At 48.9% G+C, this 14,124-nt stretch overlaps 1 long non-coding RNA gene across 1 annotated transcript; it reads right to left on the bottom strand.

The window, feature by feature from the left end:
* Positions 1 to 10,841: 10,841 nt before the first annotated feature.
* Positions 10,842 to 13,651, bottom strand: LOC122234929. The gene is made up of 2 exons (XR_006212926.1): positions 11,547 to 13,651; positions 10,842 to 11,153 (listed from the first exon to the last, which is right to left on the bottom strand). It is a non-coding gene; the product is annotated as an uncharacterized LOC122234929 (long non-coding RNA).
* Between the last annotated feature and the right edge of the window lie 473 nt (positions 13,652 to 14,124).

Here is a 14,124-nt window from a genome sequence, read left to right on the forward strand (position 1 = left end):
GAAAGGGTTTTTTTCTTTTTTAATTTCCAATAACAGCAAAATGATCCTCCTTCTTCTTTTGCTCTGGATAAATTCAAGAGACGACCTAGAAAGCTATTTGGTTCTTATTATTTTCATTATTATATATAATTTAGTATTTTTATGAAATGTAACTGTGGTTACATTTCAATGGTATTAATATTCCTCCAGAAGAGTTTCCTCATTGCGTCTTTGTGACAGGTAAACCCCCAAGTTTACCAGCACCTCTATAATATCAATTACTTGCTTGCTTGCTTGCTTGCTTGCTTCCTTTCTTCCATCCATCAGCAAATATTTATCAAGTGCCTTCCAGGCACAGTTAGGAGTAATTGAGACAATGTATGTAAAGCTCTTAGAAGAGCACTTGCCATTTAGGAAGCGCTCGGTAAGGATTAACTATTCCTGTGGGTTGGTGGGGAGAATGGGTGATGGGCATTGAGGAGGGCACTTGCTGGGATGAGCACTGGGTGTTGTCTGTAAGTGATGAATCATGGGAATCTACTCCTGAAGCCAAGACTACACTGCATGTTAGCGAACGTGACAATATATAAAATTAATAAAAGGAAAGGAAAGGAAAGGAAAAGAAAGGAAAGGAACGGAAAGGAAAAGAGAAGAAAAGAAAAGAAAAAAGAAAGGAAAAGAGAAGCAAAGAAAAAAAAAGAAGAAAAGAAAAAAATATGCATAAGTATCTAAAAAAAATAAAAATAGGGGCACCTGGGTGCCTCAGTGGGTTAAGCAGCCAACTCTAGCTCAGGTCATGATCTCACGGTTCCCTGGTTTGAGCCCCGCTTTGGGCTCTATGTTGACAGCTCAGAGCCTGGAACCTGCTTCAGATTCTGTGACTCCCTCTCTCTCTGCCCCTCTCCCGCTCACTCTTTTCTCTCTCTCTCTCTCTCTCTCTCTCTCTCTCAAATAAACATGAAAAATTTTTTTGACATAAAAATAAATATGCATTATCAGATGTGAGTTCCTCAAACCTCAGACTCTCCGATGATTCCATGCAAGTACAAAAACACATCTCGGGGCGCCTGGGTGGCGCAGTCAGTTAAGTGTCCGACTTCAGCCAGGTCACGATCTCACGGTCCGTGAGTTCGAGCCCCGCGTCGGGCTCTGGGCTGATGGCTCAGAGCCTGGGGCCTGTTTCCGATTCTGTGTCTCCCTCTCTCTCTGTCCCTCCCCCGTTCATGCTCTGTCTCTCTCTGTCCCAAAAATAAAATAAACGTTGAAAAAAAAAAATTAAAAAAAAAAAAAACACATCTCAAAAGCAAGTGTAAAATGATTATTAAATTATTCTCTGCAAGTTTTCCATCTGTTAACAGATAAAGCGAGGTACACTAAAACCGTCAAGAGTTTGTTTGAGCAAACATGGGTTTGAATCGGGCTGTGCCAAACTGAGTGGTCAGGTGTGCCTCCCTCCCAGGAGCTGGTGGACAAGTTTTTATAGAGAAGACGGGAAGCAAAGCAAGGAAATCATTGGATCGGCTTATAGCTTAAACAGTTGCCTTATTTGGGAAAGCCCCGTTGGCTGTGATTGGTTGTCTGTAGGTTCCGCCTCGGTCACCTTGAGGCATTTGTAGGAATTGAGTCTGGCTTCAGTTTTGGCTTACTTACACAGGCTGCCCAGGTGACAGAGCCACCTCCGTGTACTTGGCCTCCTCGCGTAAGCACCTGAACACCTCCAAACTTCTTGCCTGTCTTTGCTAGCTTGATCCAAACTGCTGCCCGTCTCCGTTAGCTTAACACAAGTAAGAGTTGACCCTTCCGGAAGGCCTTTTACTAATCTGCACCTACTCAGAGCAGAGTCATCGGGGTATGCTCCTCCCCCACCGAGGATTCAACAATTCACTTGACTTTCTTGTTCCTTCGTCTGTGAAATGGGAAAAGTAAAGGGCTTGCCTGCTTGCGTTTCAGAGAGGTTTACAAGAGAGGACGTGTCGAGTTTGCCTCCACTAAGTGCTCGGCCCGTCTCTGTTTTTGTTGTCACGTGCAAGGAAAGGTGGAGGGCAATGGCTTGTCCCAGGGAAGACCCCCGGGTACAGCCAGTGGTTAGACCAACAGGGGTCAGTCGTGCCTCCGTCACCGTCCCGAGAGTTGGACCCACCAGCACACGTTTCCACTGGAGGAAGAGGCTCTTGATCTCGGAAGGCTGCCGACCAAGTTTTTCCCTGATTCGTTGATCAGTTTGTTTCAAGTTCGGGGGTTTTGTCATTTTTTTAGCCCTTCCTGGAGGACAGGTAGTAGCAGGTACTGAGGCCCCCCCCCAAAAAAAAAAAATTGGAGGAGGAAAAGCTAAAAAATTGTATGCACTAATTTAATTTTCTCTGAGAACTGGGCGAACAACAGCTTTGTTCCGTTTGAGTGTTAGAACACCTGCGGCCAGCTCACAGAAAACCCAAGATCTTGTCTGGGAACCACTGAGTTCTACCAACAATGGGCAAGGGTGGGAGAAAGTGAAATCCGCAAAAATTAAAACTCTATCTCCAAAAACATTAATCCTGCCTTAATATAATCTACGAGGATACACTTGAAATGAGGACCCCGGGGAAATTTGCAAGCAACTGCCAATTTTGCTAATGATAATAAGTTTATTTTAATTGCTAACATATCCCTAATTACTCTAGTTCTAAAATGTTTACTTGGCTGCCAGTCATCTTTGATTTATGTTCTTCGTGGAAAGAGTTTGTCATATCAATCAACCCGTTTCAAGTTCGGGGGCAGCTGCTGAAGATGATCTCACCTTCCTTGTCACACAGCTCAGCTGGGTACCATCCGTCCAAAGGCAGAGAGAGGCCTTCCCCACCAAATCTTCTAGAATTCATAGCTTCCTGTATCAGCTGGAGAAGGATCGTATTTTTAAGACTGGTTACATAAGCAAAAAGGACTGACACTATCCATTCCAAACTCTCTTTTTAATCTGATCTCCTGCCTGTTCTGTCTCCTGTATCTATCTGAATGCGTGCGTGTGTGTGTCCAAATCATTGTTCCAGGAGCATCGTGTAGTCCGTGTAAAGATTCCTAATCTGGGGGAGGGGGTGGTGCATGACAGGATCCCATTGACCTATTTTCTCATTTTTTCCCCTCTTTCAACAAACATGTGTCGAGCCCTTAGGGCTGGGGTGGCGTGGTAACCAAGACTGACCAGGTCTTGACTATGCCACAACCATATACTCATAGAAGGAGATGTACAGTAAACAAGTAGATAAACAAATGCTCCGTAAGATGATTGCACGTGGTATGTGTTAGGAAAGAAAAATGGGGTGGTAGATTGAGCTTGAGGATGGCTACTTTGGGTGATCCAAGTAGGTCACATATCGGGTGAGTCCTGAGCATGAGAAGGAGCCGGTTACATGAAAAGCTAAGAGAAGACTGTTCCCAGGGAGAGAGAAAAGAGCGACTGGGGAGAGGCTGGCCTGCTAACAGACAGAATAAGGCAACTCGTATGATGGGGAAGATGTGCAGAGAAATGTTAAGGGGTAGGTAGGAGGCAAATAATCGGGTAGGACCTTGTAAGGAGACAGGATGTTATTCCAAAAGTGATGGACACAGGTGCGTACAGAGAGAAGACCACAAGAGGACCCAGGGAGAAGAGCCTAGAACACACCCTTGCCTCACAGCCCTCGGAAGGAACCAGATCTACCAACACCTTGATCTCAGACTTCTCACCTCCGGAACCACGAGAAAACAAATTTCTGCCCGGTGGAAATTTTGAGAAGGCGATGCGGGTCTCTGAATGTGGAGCGGAGATCCGAACTGGAGATTTAGTTGGCCCGGTTCTAGTTTACAGAGGTGTTGACACCCATGCCCGTGGATGAGAACACTCTAGAAGTGAGTGTAGCTAGAGGAGAGGGCCAAGAGCTAAGCATGAGCATTCTCTGAATTTTGAAGTTGGCACAATGTGGAAAAATTAGCAAGGAAGACATAAAACCACTGGGGTGGGAGGAGAAGCCAAGTAAGAGAATTGCTTCCAAGAAAGAAGGACTGACGAAATCTTTAAAATGCTGCCACGGGTCAAGTCGAGTGAGACCTAAGACTGGATCATGGGATCAAGCATCCTTGAAGGGTGTCTCGGCTTTGCCAGGGGCTGCTACGGTGGACGGTGGGCTTATAATCCTGACTGGCGTGGGTTCAAGGAAGACTTGGAAGAGAAGACTTGGGGACAAAAAATTGTGGAAGAAAAACCTACCGAGGAAGTTTGCTGCTCCTGGGAACAGAGCAACGGAGAAAGAGAGCAGTTATAAGGGATGTGGAGTCCGAAGAGGGCTTGATTAAGACAGGTGTTATGATAGCACATTGGCATGCCACCGCCTAGAAGAGAGGGCAATTCTTGGAGGAATCTCCATAAATAGAGAGGAGGGGGCGGCTTGCAATCGTGAGTGGTGAGTCGGCCTTAGATAGCAGCAAGGACCTTCCAGCCACAGCACAGGGAGGGAGGAGAGTAGGAGCAGATGCCCGTGGGTGGATGAACACAGTGCCAATGGCTGGTTGAGTCTTCTTAGCTGTTTCTATTTTCTCAGCGAAATAGGAAGCAAGGACATCAGCCAAGAATGGCTTGGAAAGGATGTCTTGAGGGTTCGAGGCGGAAGGATAAGGTAGCAAACGGCCAGGCTGGGGAGGGGGAGGGTGAATACATAGAACGGGCTAAGATGATTGCCAGGCATCGCCACACACACCTCGAGGGTTGTGGTCACGCATTTAAAGACAGCCTCCCTCGTGTTTCCTCGCGAGCCATCTTCAGTGTGTGGAAAACTGCGTAACAGGCATAGCTTCAGAGGCAACCAGAGCTGCGGGTTGACCGAGAAAGCACCGTGAGTGGAGGGACATGCGGGGGAGCGACAGTGACGACAGCTCATGGGGCCTAAAGTGAGGAGGTGCGGAAATGAAGACACCATGGAACGGTATCAGGACCGACGGATTTTGACGTGGTAGCATTCAAAAATTGTGGTAGGGGAAGAGGTGGTGAGCTGGAAGAGCAGTGGTGGTCAAAAGTGGAATGTTTAAGAGGTGGCTGGGCGGCTCAGCCGGTTGAGCACCCGACTCTCGATTTCAGCTCCGGTCACGATCTCATGGTCGGGGGATCAAGTCCCGCATCTGGCTCCACGCTGGGCGTAGAGCCCACTTAAGATTCTCTCCTTCCCCCTCTCTCTGCCCCTCTCTTGCTCACGTGCCTGTGCATGTTCTGTCTCTCTCTCTTTCCCTCTCTCTCTGTCTAAAAAAAAAAAAAAAAGTGGAACGTTCAAAATTGAGACGGAGGAAGTAACGGCAGGGTCCAAGGTCTGACGGTGATGGTGTGTGACCGTTTTAAGGTGGAAGACCAGATTACAAGCACAGAAGCGGTAAAGGAAGTGAGAGGTCAGGCAAGAAACACATGAAGGATGCTCGACATTAGCCACCAGGGACTGCAAATCCATCCGACGGTAAGTACCACTATACTCCTTTAGGGCATGGCTGAGATCAGAAAGATAGACGTCACCAAGTGTTGATGAGGACTGGGAGAAACTGGAACCTTCTTCGCACGCTGCTGGTGGGGATATAAAAATGATGAAATTCCTTTGGGAAATAAGTTGGCAGTTTCTTAAAACGTTAAACATAAATTGGGGCGCCTGGGTGGCTCAGTCGGTTAAGCGGCCGACTTCGGCTCAGGTCATGATTTCACGGTCCGTGAGTTCGAGCCCCGCATCGGGCTCTGTGCTGACAGCTCAGAGCCTGGAGCCTGTTTCAGATTCTGTGTCTCCCTCTCTCTGTGACCCTCCCCCGTTCATGCTCTGTCTCTCTCTGTCTCAAAAATAAATAAGTATTAAAAACAAACAAACAAACAAAAAAACGTTAAACATAAATTTACCATGGGACCTAGCAATTCCATTCCTAGGTATCCACCAAGGAGACATGAAGACGTCTATCCCCACAAAGACTTGCGTGTGAATTTCCTAGCAGCCTTATCCACGGTGGCCAAGAAGCAGAAACAACACAAATGCCTGTAATGAATCAATAAACGAAATGTACTTTACCCATATAACGGGGTATTATTCTACCGTGAAAAGAAACGAAGCAGTAATTCATGCTACAACATGGAGAAACCTTGAAAACATTATGCTAGGTGGAAGAATCCAGACCCAGAAGGTCACATGTTGTGTGATTCCATTTATATGAAATGTCTAGCAAAGGCAAGTCTGTGGATATGGGAAGCAAATTAGGGCTTGGCTGGAGCCGAGGGGTGGGAGTGAAAAGTGACAGCAAATAGGCAGTCAAAAATGTCTTAAAATCGGGCTCTAGTGCTGGTCGCCCAACTCGATAAATTCATTAAAAATCATTGAGTTGGGGGAGCCTGGGTGGCTCAGTTGGTTGAGCATCTGACTTCAGCTCAGGTCGCGATCTCACAGCTCGTGAGTTCCAGCCGCACATCGGGCTCGCTGCTGTCCGTGCAGAGCCCGCTTTGGATCCTCTGTCTCCCTCTCTCTCTGCCCTTCCCCCCCCCCCCACTCTCTCTCTCTCTCTCACTCTCTCAAAAATAATAAACATTTTAAAAAAATCATTGCGTTGCACGCTTGAAATAAAGGAATTTTATAGGATGTAAATTATAGCTCAATAAAGCTGTGTGTGTGTGTTTTTTCATCAAAAAAGGAAACAAAAAGGATGAAGGAAATCGAGTGGCCCGAGTATTCAAGGGGATATCTGTGTGTGTATTGATATCTCCAGGAAGATTGGCAGGAGTCATTCTAGAAGGAGTAACGACCGGAGAGTTGCTAACGTCTTCAAGAAAAGAGGGGTCAGTAGTCGATGCACCAAGAAATGGCAGCGAATGATGTGGTCTGATGTCCTGAACTCTAAAATCAGAGGTTTCATGGCAACAGAGACAAAGATCCAGAAATGGCCATGAGAAGCAAGGACACCCAGCCTGCTGCCAGGTTCAGGGATACGACGACCCTGGGAGAGAAATCTCAGTGCACGTGCTTATCATTTATAATGAATCATCACAACAGCCTGGTGAGGTATGCAGGGGAAGATCCCGGACTGGGAACCGGACACGGGACCCCAGTCTCAGCTCCTCCAGTGGTTACCGATTGACCTCAACTTACCCTCTCGGACCTTCAACCATAAAATGAGAACACTAATCACGCTCAACGTCTCAGTGTTGTTCTGAGGGAGACCCAAGAGTATTTACAAATCCACCCCTATGTTTCATAATAGGAGGCTGTTCTTCGCAAATACTCTCCATTTTTTGCTGAAATGGAGAAACCTGAACTTCAGAGTGGTTAGGTGATTTGTCCAAAGCCACACAGCACTTAAAGAGAAGACGAGTTTTATCTCCTCCCATCCTCCACGCTGCCTCCCCTTGGCAAAGCCTCCTCCCAGGAGCAGCACCCCTCTAGGGTTCCTACGCCGACTCCGAGAGAGGAATAATAAGTAAATATCCCATTTCAGCAGTGCCACAACATAATCAAGTCTCAAGAAGCCCTAAAACTAAAGTGGACTAAGCCTGGTATACAGAAGCCTCTCGGAAAATCTGGACACAGCCATTGTTTCCACCACAAGCCATGGACCTCCCGCTCTCTTTCTCTGCACCAGCCACACCGTAAGCCTCGCCATTTCTGTGCTGGATCATGTCCAGCCATCGGCCCTTTAAACGGTGACTTACTGATTCCTTTCTATTTTCCAAGCAGTCTTCTGTGCACTGAGGATTCAAAGCATTCCTGACCCGCTTGGAGCTTTTATTCTGGCGAATTCAAGAGGCCAGAGCAGGAGGAAATCAAAGACCAAAACCAAAGCAAGCAAATAATAAACTCCATATACAAATGAACAGGCAGGAAATGAGACAGTTCAGTTTCCGGGGGCGGTGGGAGTGGATGGGGAGAACATTCCTAGAGTGGTTGAGCAGGCTTCCCCCGCAAAGGTGGTATTTGCCTGATGAGAGGGAGCTGGCCTTGAGAAGTTCAGGGAGAAGAGCGTTTCTGCCAGAGTCTGGCAGGTGCAAAGGCCCTGAGGTGGAAGTGGGCTTGGTGTATTATAGGAACAGAAAGGAGAGCAGTGCCGTGGCCATGGCATAGTGAGCAGAGGGGAATGTACTGTGGGATAGAGTGTCTTCAGCAGAAAAGTGAAGTGATCTGATGTACCTTTTAAAAAGATCACCGTATGTAGCCGCTGTGTGGAGGACCGGACTATCGCCTGGATGATTAGAATGGGCACAAGCCAGCTAGGAAAATTTCTCCCTTCAAGTGCCTCCCTGGTCTTCAAATGTCCCTTCCCATTTTCCTCCCCTTCCAAACTCATGCCCCTTCTTCACGAGTATGTCAGAAGGCTGCACAATAGCCAGAAGGCGGAAACGGGTCAAATGCCCATCGGTGAATGAATGGAGGAACAAAAGTGATGCATGCTTACAAGGGAATATTATTCAGCTGTACTGAATAATCAGGAGTACCGATACCTGCTACGATGTAGACAAACCTTAAAAACATCACGCGACGTGAAAGAAACCAGACACAAAACGCCGTGTATTGTACGATTCGATTTATATGAAATATCCAGAAGGGGTAAATCCATAGACAGAAAGCAGACTAGCTGTTGCCAGGGCCTGGGGGACGGGTCATGGAGACTGACTACTTAAGGGACGTTGAAACTATTTTGGAGCTTGATCGAGGTGGGGGCCGCACAACACTGTGACTGCGCTAAATGCCACTGAATTCTGAACTTTCAAACGGCTCATTTTATGTCGCGTGACTTTCACCTCAATTAAAAACTTTAAAGGAGAGAAAGCGGGCATTAGATGTGTTTTTCTGGCAGGCGGGGTAAATGTATTCCGACTGACAGCAGTTAGGAGGAAGGATCTTTTGGAAAGACACCGATTCGTCAGAGACTTCCAGAAAGAGCTGGACAACCAGGCAGTGGGGGGGGGCTGGCAGCAGGTTGAGTACAACCCTGGCTGAGGCCAGCTCGTCCCTGTCCCCAAGAGACAAGAGAATCTGATCGGCCAAGCTGTGCCCCGTGCCTCTGTGCTCCCCACGGTCTGCGATGTGGGTATGAGATCACAGCCTTCCCCAAACCCACAGACTGAGGGCGGCGTCACTGAAAGAGGGGAAGAAGGGATAAGAGGCAGAACAAGACAACAGATGTCACCACAAACACCCTTCAGCGCGGCGCGTCCATTCTCTCACTGCATCTGTCTGGACAATGTTTGCAGCTGGCACTGCCCGGGCTCTGGGGATAAAAGTGGTCTCTGCCCTCCCGGAGCTTGTAGTCGTGAGGAAAGATGGTCACCAGCCCTCCGCCAGTGGGCAGGACGCTGTGCAATGGAGTACAGAGGACACCAGGGAAGCTTTTCTGTCTGTCCGTCTGTAATCCAGGCAGAGGTAGGAACTCCATACCTTCTTTAGGCCTCTGGGGCCACCTCGAGTCGCTTCTGTCTTATTGCTCCTCATACTGGTGCCACCACGTGTCTGTCTACGTCACTCATTGGACAGTGAGCCCTGAGCTGCATGGAGCTCAGAACTAACACAGGGGCTAAGAGTTGGAAAAAAAAAAAAAAAGAAGGAAAGAAGGAAGGAAGGAAGGAAGGAAGGAAGGAAGGAAAGGGAAGGGAAGGGAGGGAGGGAGAAGGAAGGAAAGGGAGGGAGGGAGGGAGGGAGGGAGGAAGGAAGGAAGGAAGGGGAGGGAGGAAGGAAGGAAGGAAGGAAGGAGATGAAGGGAGGGAAGAAGGAAGGAAGGAAGGAAGGAAGGAAGGAAGGAAGGAAGGAGAGGGAGGGAGGAAGGAAGGAAGGAAGGAGAGGGAGGAGGGAGGAAGGAAGGAAGGAAGGAAGGAAGGAAGGAAGGAAGGAGAGGGAGGAGGGAGGAAGGAAGGAAGGAGAGGGAGGGAGGGAAGAAGGAAGGAAGGGAGGGAGGGATGGAGGGAGGGAGGGAGGGAGGAGGGAAGGAAGGAAGGAAGGAAGGGAAGGGAGGGAGGAAGGAGTTGGAGGGAGGGAAGAAGGAAGGAAGGAAGGAAAGAAGGAAGGAGAGGGAGGGAGGGAGGGAGGGAGGAGAGGGAGGGAGGAAGGAAGGAAGGAAAGAAGGAAGGAAGGAAGGAGAGGGAGGGAGGGAAGAAGGAAGGAAGGAAAGAAGGAAGGAAGGAAGGATGGAGAGGGAGGGAGGGAAGAAGGAAGGAAGGGAGGGAGGGAAGGAGGGAGGAAGGAAGGAAGGAAGGAGAGGGAGGGAGGGAGGGAAGAAGGAAGGAAGGGAAGGAAGGAAGGAAGGAAGGAAGGAAGGAAGGAAGGAAGGGAGGAAGGGAAGGAAGGAGGGAGGGAGGAAAGAAGGAAAGGAACAGAGGGAGGAAGGAAAGAAGGAAAGGAGGAAGGAGAGGAGGGAAGGAAGAGGAAGCGAAAGAAGGAAAAAAGGGAGTGGGGGAAGAGGGAGAGAGGAAGGGGAAGGGAGGAAGGGGGAGGGAGGAAGGGGAGGGGGAGGGAGGGAGGAAAGGAGAACACATGGATAAACTGGATACACTACATTTTAGTTTGTGTCCCGCTTCCTTTTTGATAAAGGGCCTTTAAAACTAACTTTTGTTGTGTGGCCATCTTGAACTCCACACTGGGGGTGGCTATGAGATGACTTTCCTACAGGGTGACAGCTGATGGCTGCCCTCTCACTAAATCATAGCAGGGGGCTGGGCCTGACATCTGCCGGAGCCCTCTGCTTCCAACAGGACAATGGCAGCACGTTTGACCCCAGATGGCGGCTGTTTCCGTGCCCAAAGTCCTTCTCACCGGGTGGCTTGTTTTCGTATCTCATCAACCTTGCAACCGAGACGGGTTTCTTGGATAAACACCAAGATGTTGGCCAGTGGCCGTCTCTGAGTTGAGGGATTATGGGTAACTTCTTCTCTCGTTTATTTGAATGTTCTCATTTTTTGTTTAAAAAAAAATGATGGTGAATCACTTCCAAAATAAATAAAATCAAATTATTCATTTCATGAAAGTGAATCCTTCCTCATGCCGCTGTTTAAGCTCACTTTCTCTTGCTTGGTGTTCTCCATGACAGTTCAGTGATAGTCCCCTCCCCTTGAGAGAGAACCACAAGGCATGGCCTTAGGCCTATTTTCGGAGAAGCTGTTACTATATCCTCGCATCGGGGAAGGTGGGCCTCGCATCGGGGAAGGATGTGGTTCTTGATTTTTCCTTTCACCAAAAAGGGGGAGAAAGAGAAGAAGAAGCCGGTGAGGCCGCTGGCACGGAGATTCAGCTCTCTCCCCTTGTCCACAGCAGAGCCCTTGTAGACTCAACCCGCGTGTCACCCACAGGGAAGTGTGCCATTTCAATCTGCTTTGGGGTAGAGGATGGGTCACCTTCCCTCTCCACAATGCAAATGCAAGATGACCTCGTGCATTGAAAATAAAAGTCCAGAGGCACCAGCCTTGGTCTCCTCCCCCACCCCCACACCCCGCCCACCTCCCACTCCTGCATTTCATTTCCTTTGTTTTCATTTCTCTTAAGTCTCCCAAAGGGTAAGAAAATCTTTGCCAGCTTGTAGTATCCACCTGCTAAATCGCTACCCACCCCCTAGGTACCCACCGGGTCTGGCTCCCTGGCAGGTGCTGCTTGCAGCTGTAGCCCATTTCACCCAGCATGGGACAGATGGAGGGGTACAGCCATCACAGTGGGACAGGGTTTTTTTTTTTTTTTAAATACGCGATCAGACCTTCATCGGGGCCTGGTAGGGAAGTGTGGCATCGAGGCAAAGTATGCCAAGGTAGCAGGTGTCTGCTCCGCCGTGTTGCATGAGCAGTAGTGGGATTCCTTTCGGGGAGGAGGGGGGTGGTTGGCATCCCCCGCGGCACAGGCAGATCGTTTTGCATCTGAGTTGCTTTGAAGTAACCACCGACCCTGCCCGGAGAAGCACTGAGGGGAAATGACACCGGAGTCTCCAAGACCTGAGCGGAACCTGGGCTTCAGCGATCGTGAGTTGTGGGACGGCACGAGGCTCGCATTCTGAGGTCTGCCTTCCTCGCCTTTAAAACGTGGCTGTGCTGGAGTCTGCGAGAGCCCGCGGGGCATCCACATGCTCCCCTACACGTCCCAGCTCTCCCCACCACCCATGGTTGTGTACCTCTCACCTTCACTCGTGGTGCGGAAGGGAAGGGATATGTCCCTCCCCAGTCTAAGGCAATGAAGTGGGCAAGCTTGGAGGCCAATGGCTTGGTTAAAAGATAACGGAGAGCCACCCGGCCCACATTAGTCGTTAAACGTTGTCTGGTCACGGCAGCTACAACATGAAGTCAACCTTGGCAGGACCGCGGTAGGGATTACAGAGAAGGCGGGTACAACGTCTCGCACGTCATACAGGTTCCGTCAAAATGGCAGGTCTTCCCGTGAGCCGACAGCTATGGAAGCTTACACAAGCAGAGGTCCTCCAGCAGACGCGACGGCCCCACGTGACCTCTCTCTCCTGTGGCGTCTGGGTCGCGTCATCCCTCTGAGATTTGAGAATCTTGAGGTACGAGAAAGAGGGCAAAGGTCACAGGTTGGCTCTGGTCACTTAACCTCTTGCCTCCCGGGACACTTTTTCCCGAGTTAGCATTTCTGGAGAGAGTGACCAGGGCAATATTTAACCTTCGGGGTGCCAGGCCGTTCACCTGTAATGCTTCCAGCAGCCGTCAGTAACGGGCAGGGCAAGGGCCGAGGGGTCACACAGACCTGGGCGTGACTCCTAGACCCCCTACGTGCCCTCCTTGTGCTTGGGAAGGTTATCAAAGCTCTCTAAGCTTACTGTAAAATGGTGGATATTATTCCTGCTGAATTTGTTGGGGTTATCCAGAGAAACAGAACAGGATGTACGATGATGGATGAATGGATGGATGGATGGAGATCTACACAGATCTGCATCTAGATATCTATGGATATATACACAGATGGTCACTGACCGACAATGGTTCTTACGATTTTTCAACTTTGCATTGCCGAAGCGATAGGCATTCAGTAGAAACCACACTCAGAATCTGTGCAAAGGGGCTTTGCAGACGGGATTAAGTTACAGGTCTTAAAATGGAGAGACTATCCTGGATTATCTGAACGGGCCCAACATAATCACAAAAATCCTCCTCAGAAAGAGGCAAGGGGTCAAGAGTCGGAAAACGGGGCGTGACAGCAGAAGCAGAGGGATGTGTTTTGAAGAAGAAGGTAGGGCCCGAGGGTCAAGGAATGGAGGCAGCTTCCAGAATCTGGAAGAGTGAGGAAATGGGGTCTTCTCTGGAGAGTCCAGAAGGAACGCAGCCCGCTGACGTCTTGATGGGACACTCCTAAGACTCATTTTGGGGCCATCGGACCTTCAGAACTGTAAGATAATACACTTATTTTGTCTTAGGTCATCAACTCTGCGGCAACGTGTCACTGCAGTGATAGGAAGCTTAAATAATTGGGGAGGAAACGTCCCGGACACAATAAAGTCTGACATACTCGTAAACAATTATTTGTATTGCTGCATCTAACTTTGAAAGGTATTATCATGTAAACGTAGTGACCCTCTATAAAACCGTGCACAACACAGAAGACAGGCAACATAAGCAATTCTCAAGGTGTGCTTTCCTGACAGAGCATCAAAACAGCAGGCTCTTGGGGCACCTGGGTGGCTCAGTCGCTTAAGAGTCCGACTTCGGCTCAGGTCATGAGCTCACGGTTGGTGAGTTCGAGCCCCGCATCGGGCTCTGTGCTGACAGCTCAGGGCCTGGAGCCTGCTTCGGATTCTGTGTCTCCCTCTGTCTCTCTCTGTCCCTTCCCCACTGGTGTCCTGACTCTCTCACTCTCAAAAATAAATAATAAAACATTAAAACATTTTTGAAAAACAGAACTGCCTAGCTGGAGAACAGCATGCAGAACAAATCTGAATCGCAGGCCACATTTACTTCGAGAACAGGCACCAAGTGAGAGCAATGACAGGGAGCGTCTTGTACAACTTTCGCTGGCTGTACAATTGCACCGTGTTTATGCGTGTCAAGGCACTCAGGTGTTTTGCCTTTTTTTTTTTTTTGACCCTTAAAGATCTTCTTCTCTTCTATTTTTAATAGCACATGAGTGAAAGGCGATCATGAACCCCAAGAAGGTTGCAACCTTGGCAAGGAAATGGTTCAAAAGAAGAAGGTGCTTTCCCAGAGAG

This window comes from Panthera tigris, chromosome F2 (assembly GCF_018350195.1).
Source record: "Panthera tigris isolate Pti1 chromosome F2, P.tigris_Pti1_mat1.1, whole genome shotgun sequence".
Taxonomy (NCBI): Eukaryota; Metazoa; Chordata; class Mammalia; order Carnivora; family Felidae; genus Panthera; species Panthera tigris.